The 6,897-nt window shown below is 49.2% G+C and overlaps 1 pseudogene across 1 annotated transcript; it reads right to left on the bottom strand.

The window, feature by feature from the left end:
* Positions 1–1,464: 1,464 nt before the first annotated feature.
* LOC309349214 (protein transport protein Sec61 subunit beta pseudogene) lies at positions 1,465–4,668 on the bottom strand (annotated as a pseudogene). Its single transcript has 2 exons — positions 4,145–4,668; positions 1,465–1,543 (listed from the first exon to the last, which is right to left on the bottom strand). The product of its transcript is annotated as a protein transport protein Sec61 subunit beta pseudogene (transcript).
* Between the last annotated feature and the right edge of the window lie 2,229 nt (positions 4,669–6,897).

Genomic DNA, 6,897 nt, shown 5'->3' with positions numbered 1-6,897 from the left:
AGAACTGTTGGAAGGGGTTCCAGTGGGTCATCTAGACCAACCCCCCCCCCCCAGCAAAGCAGGAATCACAGAGTGGCTCCCTCTTTCCCTCCCTCCCTCCCGGCAACTGCTAAGCGTTTTCCTCCTTAGCCACCTCTCTCTTCCAAGCCTATTTAAGTGTATTAAATAGCTGTGGGGGACCTGCCATCTTTCTCAAATCCATCTTCCTCCAAATCGCTGCATTACATCCCAGCAGGATTTTCTCTGTGGCAATTTGTCACGACCGGACAAAGCTTCTTGGAGTTTGGCAGGGAAGCGCGTCTCCGTGAGGCCCGGTGCCAGCCAAGCAATTACCTTTGCAAGCTCAGAGAGCTCCCACCTTGGAGCGGTTCCTACTCACGGCCACATGACACAGGCTGGCTGGCTACGCTATGAACGACAATCAAGGTTTCCCCCCCAATAGCTGAAGTGCCATCATGAAACCAGCACAAACTGGTCCATCTTGGATGATGCTGGCCCATTTCCAGTTCAAGAGGGATGTCAGCACTATGCCAAAGGCCAACTACATCAGATCAGGCACTGGGTACCAAAATTTACACAAATCTTGCTGCTCCCGAGGACCCACTTCTGTGGGTAAAGGTAAAGGGACCCCTGACCATTAGGTCCAGTCGTGACCGACTCTGGGATTGCGGCGCTCATCTCGCTTTATTGGCCAAGGGAGCCGGCGTACAGCTTCCGGGTCATGTGGCCAGCATGACTAAGCCGCTTCTGGCGAACCAGAGCAGCACACGGAAACGCCGTTTACCTTCCCACCGGAGTGGTACCTATTTATCTACTTGCACTTTGACATGCTTTTGAACTGCTAGGTTGGCAGGAGCAGGGACCGAGCAACGGGAGCTCACCCCGTCGCGGGGATTCGAACCGCCGACCTTCTGATCGGCAAATCCTAGGCTCTGTGGTTTAACCTACAGCGCCACCCGCATCCCTACTTCTGTGGGTAGGAAGCCACAAAAGTGACTTTCTCATTTCGCTCCCTTCCCTTTCTTGGGCTGCGTCTCAACCCAGCCATGCCTTGCTCTAATTCTCCCTGCCCAGTGCCTAAGTCCTGTCCAGGCATCGGAGAAGTTTGAGAGGCAGGCATGGGGGGAAAGAGAGAGAGAGAAACCGAGCAACAACAAGCACCAAACTCAACCTATATAATCAGGCAGGATGTTGCCCTCCAAGCCAGAGAGGGGCCAGGAGAGAGGAGGTGGATGGTCAGCTCTGGGAGACGAGAGGAGTCAATTTCACATGGCTTGCAGTGCTGTTCCAGCTGATTAGGGATTTGATGAGGGAAGGGGGCTGGTTTTGGCAGCTCGAGTGACAAGAAGCCTTATGGTCATTTAAAGGAAGCCAGCAGATCTGGAGTGGCCGAGGCAGATAGGGAGCCGGAGAGCAGCAGGGCAAATTGGCACGCTACCCGGTCTCTCTGGCCTCTGACCTCCTTCACCTGCGGGCGGAACTATCTGCAGGCAAACGGGAAGCAGCGGTGATGATGGCACAAGCAGTGCGGCTGAGCTTGCAACTGTGCAGGAGAAACTCAAGACAGTCCAACTCAGGGAGGGAGGAGAGGGCTAGGAAGGGATACCGCAATTGGAAGCGGCAGCGATCCTGCACACCAGTTGCTGGAAAGCACAGGAGGAAGGGAAAGTGATCTTGTGATCCAATATATAAGTGGCTAACTCTGAAGCTGGGGATGCAGGTGGCGCTGTGGGTTAAACCACTGAGCCTAGGACTTGCCGAAGGTCGGTGGTTCAAATCCCTGCTAGAAGCTGCCTGAGACCCTGTGCCTGACCTAGCCTGGTTTCCTGCCTCGTGTCCTGCCTTGGCCCTGGCAGACTGACTCCCTGCAGAACCTTCGGATACTGGACCGGTCCTGGACCGCGGTTCTCGAGTTCCCCCCGGGCCCAGCACACAGTTGTTCATTTCCCCAAATGACCAGGGAAAGAAAGGTTGGTGCAAGGCTGCAAGAGGACTGGCAATAACAACAACAAAAGCAGTGGGTCCTGCAAAACCTTCTGGTTCCAAGATTGGAAGAATAAGCACCCACCTCCCAGAGGTCGCTGCCCTTTCTGCACTTGAATGCGTGGCTTATAATCATCCATCTCATTCAGCCACCTATTTGGACATAGGTAAGGTAAAGGTACCCCTGCCCGTATGGGCCAGTCGTGTCTGACTCTAGGGTTGTGCGCCCATCTCACTTAAGAGGCCGGGGGCCAGCGCTGTCCGCAGACACTTCCGGGTCACGTGGCCAGCGTGACAAGCTGCATCTGGCGAACCAGCGCAGCACATGGAAACGCCATTTACCTTCTCGCTAGTAAGCGGTACCTATTTACCTACTTGCACCCGGAGGTGCTTTCGAACTGCTAGGTTGGCAAGCACTGGGACCGAGCAACGGGAGCACACCCCGCCGCGGGGATTCGAACCGCCGACCTGACGATCGGCAAGTCCTAGGCGCTGAGGTTTTACCCACAGCGCCACCCGCGTCCCATATTTGGACATATGATCTGCTTAAATCAATTTGTACTTTTAAGTTTGGATTGATGGAATATTCTTACCATTAACATCACCATAAGAACATATGAACGTAAGGAGAGCCTGCTGGATCAGGCCTGGGGCCAACCAGATATTCCCAATGAAAACCCGGAAGCAGGATTTGAGCACAAGAGTGTTAAGTATACAGTGGTACCTCTGGTTGCGAACGGGATCCATTCCAGAGCCCTGTTCACAACCTGAGCAGAACGCAACCTGCGTCTGTGAGTCTGCACGTGCATGGGTTGCGATTCGCCGCTTCTGCGCATGCGCATGCCGTCATTTTGAGCATCTGTGCATGCGTGAGCAGCGAAACCCAGAAGTAACCCTTTCTGGTACTTCTGGGTCACTGCAGGACGCAACCTGAAAAGATTTAACCCGAAGCGTCTTTAACCCGAGGTATGACTGTAATTGTTTAATTATACATGGAAGTGGAAAATAACTCTGTATATGTCTTTATGTGTATGGCTAAAAGCATGGCATGAGCTAAACAAAAGTTCTCAGAGAGCCTAACAGTTAATGACTGAGAATGTATCTCTGCTACTGTAGATCTCACAAGGTGTTTAACTTAGATCACCAGATGTATTAAATTACAGGTTTCCCTTTTGGGTGTGTTGGTTAGTTCTTTGTTCCTAGAAGTAAGGATGTGCAAATGATTCTCTCTCCAGGAAAACAGCCTCAGGTTGGAATGCAGGCGATTTGGAGAAGCAGAGCCTTGATTTCAGCTCTGGATTTCCTATTACTGAGATGTTCTATCTGCACTAGGATCAAAGACATGATATTATGCAACTATCTGGATGTAACTCTATTTGTTTTATGTTTGTTTTGAAGCAAGTTCTGTTAAGTAAAGCTTCTGAACCATATTTTTGGACTGGGGGGCAATTTTTATGGCAAGAAGAGTCAGTTTTTTGTTCATCCACATTGCTCCAAAATGCACAAACCCTCCTTTGGTTTCCAGAGTCTCCTATTCAGAAACTTTGCTGCCTCTGTGGAAGCAGAGCATAGCAGAGGGCCTTCTCAGTGGTGGCACCTGCCCTGTGGAACGCCCTCCCACCAGATGTCAAGGAAATAAACAACTATCTGACATTTAGAAGACTTTTTTTTACGTGGACAAATTTTAATGAAATAATTTGCACTTTAAAGTATACATAGGAAATAGCAATAAACTTTGACAGAAAGGAATCAAAAACCCTTCTTAGAGGAAGTTTAAGAGGCCATTCAACAGCAAATGGGACGCAGGTGGCGCTGGGGGTTAAACCACAGAGCCTAGGACTTGCCGATCAGAAGGTCGGCGGTTCGAATCCCCGCGACGGGGTGAGCTCCCGGTGCTCGGTCCCTGCTCCTGCCAATTAGCAATTCAAAAGCATGTCAAAGTGCAAGTAGATAAATAGGTACCGCTCCAGCACCTATTTACCTCCCTCTGGGAGGGTAGATGGCGTTTCCGTGCGCTGCTCTAGTTAACCAGAAGCGGCTTAGTCCTGCTGGCCACATGACCCGGAAGCTGTACGCGGGCTCCCTCGGCCAATAAAGCGAGATGAGCGCCGCAACCCCAGAGTCGGTCACGACTGGACCTAATGGTCAGGGGTCCCTTTACCTTACAACAGAAAAACCAATTAAGGAAAAAATCAAGAGTTTTATGTAGAGAAACAGCTCAAATGACTTTACTCCAATTAAACTCTGAAAGCTACGATACTTTTGGTCCAAATCGTAGTTTTCAAGTTGGCAGGTGGGATATAGCGAAGTCTCTGACGGAGTACATTTGCCCCAGACGTGCAACATGAATACAGATGCAATAAAGAGGAGAATCATAACGAGAACTGGAACAGGACCAGCTTTGAGGCCAGGGGAATCCTCTGTATAAAATCTCCACATCCTCCAGTGCCTGCAGAAATTGTACAGCCTACACTCCTTGTTCCACAGCTAGCACTTTTCCTCTGCCTGACCGTGGATCCTGGGGCCCGCGAGTCAATTGCTTTTCTGGACGAGCAGCCGGAGGCGCCCACGTTGGTGGTGCTGGGATTGGGGCCAGGCATGGCGAAGGTCGGCTCCGTCGGCTTCTCACAAACTCCCTCTGCCGGCAATCGTCGCCTACGGCATCGTGGCGGCTTCCCCTTCCTCCTCCTCAGGCAGCCACTTTTAGAAGACATCTGAAGGCAGCCCTGTTTAGGGAAATTTTTTATGCTGGATGTTTTATTGTGTTTTTACTATCCTGCTGGAAGCTGCCCAAAGTGGCTAGGGAGGTCCAGCCAGATGGGTGGGGTATAAGTAATTATTATTATTATTATTATTATTATTATTATTATTATTATTATTATTTTATGGCTAGTAGCTATCGATAGGCCTTTCTCCTTCATGACTATGTAATAATAAAGGTCTTATATATATAATAAATGTTCATAAATGTACCAACCAAGCCCATACATAGATCAGCACAGGAAGACCGACATAAAACCATTTTGACTCCCAAACTGATCAAATGTTTTCTCTGCGAGGAGGGAGGGGGTCAGGGAACCTTCCCATTGTCTCAGGAATTGGGTAATCACCATCTCAAAGGAATGGGCAGACTACCAGAAAAGGCATTATCAGATAACCTGACAGACAGGAAAAACAACAACATTCAAATTTCTGTTGTAGACCATCTTTTCTGAGATATAGGTATGTTGTTTGTGGGGGGTGGTCTTGGGTCACACCCCTTCTGTGATGTATGTATGACGTATGGAGGGGTGGTCTGGAGCTCCAGGGCAGGGAATTTAAAATGACTATATAAGGGCAGGCACACCTTGGTTCTGGGTCCTCCTCCTTTCCTGCGTGTGAGGGGAGCACCCTGTTGCAACAGATCAATAAAGATCAAGCTTACTAGCTGCTTTGCTTCTCAATATTCTCTGGTTGGCCTCTGTTACTTTCTCCTATCAATAGGGAACTCACGTAAGGACTCTATATGGACTCTTGGGTACCCCATAAGGGAAAAAGGGCAGATTTTGTTTACAACAACTAGATGATCGTCAGGGTCCCTTCCAATGCGAAGATTCGATAATTCGATGACCCTGCAACATGGGAAACATGCATGGCTGGAGTGCCTTTTGCAGTTGCAACACAGTCCCGGGCCGTGAAAAAGCCACGATGGAGGATCAAACAGGGAGAGCGAGAAGAGGCCGCTTTTATGTACTGAAGTTCTCACCCTGGGTCAGCAGGGGGATACTGTAGATAGTTATGCAAATAAGGGATTGAAAGTGACATTCAGTGATTGGATAGTTTTAGAAAGTTGTTACAGTTATGTTGTACTGGAGCTCTATATAAGCAGGCTGACTGAACCCTTCAGTTCAGTTCTGTCCTGGCCTGTGAATAAACAAGAGCTGTTTGAAGAATCGCTGTGTCGTCTGATATGTTCACCCACAACTTAACAGCCGCCCTCTTGACGATAACTGTATGACGGGTCCAGATATAGCCCACTCTAGAATCTTGCTTAACCAACACAGAAAATCCCCGCGCAGCCTGCTCACTCCCCAACAGCTCTGAAAACTCCTCTGGACGGAACTAATGCGAGCACTTGGCAGAATCTGTGTGGCTAATGGGCTGTGGACGGCATGGGTAGTTAACTGTTCGAAAACTGCCTGGTGGTACCAATTGCATTATTATTATATCAGGAGGGAGATTAAGGCTCCAATTAAAGAGAGACAGGGGAATTCATGCAGTGGCTGCCCAGGCTCCCCGTATTTCAAGGCAGCCATTTGAGAGTTCGCTGGTGGGGAAAGTGGGGTGGGACAGAGACAGCGCCCGGACCCTCACAAAAAAACCCCTTCTGGCCCCAGTGGGGCCACTCAGCCACCGAGACCTATTTCCTTTAGAGTCTAATTAAGGAGGTAGTGACTCAAAAACAGGCATTTTCTGCCACTGCAGCGGCCCTGTGGGATGCATCGCCCATCAGTCTCCTCAGACATCTTGTAAAGGCGTCACTTTTGGCCCCGGATCTCCCTGACCCTTAAGAAATGGAGCCTGTTATTACTGGATTTCTGTACTGATGGCGCTGTTTTATTGTTTAACATTGTACTGCCAGAGGTTTTCGAATATCTGGCAACTTAGAAATCCTTTTAAATTGAGATAAATTTCTAAACAATAGGCTAAACTTGTTTTTATTATTGCTTGTTAGCTGCCCTAAGCCTGGCCTTGGCTGGGGAGGGCAGGGTATAAATACAAATTGTTGTTGTTGTTGTTGTTGTTGTTATTAAACAGCCTAAACATTTGTGTGGAAATGGGGGCCCAATGGGGATCCACCTGTCCCTGGATGTTTCTCAAAACAGGTCCAGGGATAGTGAATCTGTCATGGGGTTACTACTACTACTAATAATA

The sequence above is a fragment of the Podarcis erhardii genome (assembly GCF_964252035.2).
Source record: "Podarcis erhardii genome assembly, chromosome: 8".
In the NCBI taxonomy this organism is placed as follows: Eukaryota; Metazoa; Chordata; class Lepidosauria; order Squamata; family Lacertidae; genus Podarcis; species Podarcis erhardii.
The sequence above is the reverse complement of the archived record's forward strand: the minus strand, read 5'-3'. Positions and strand labels throughout refer to the sequence as shown.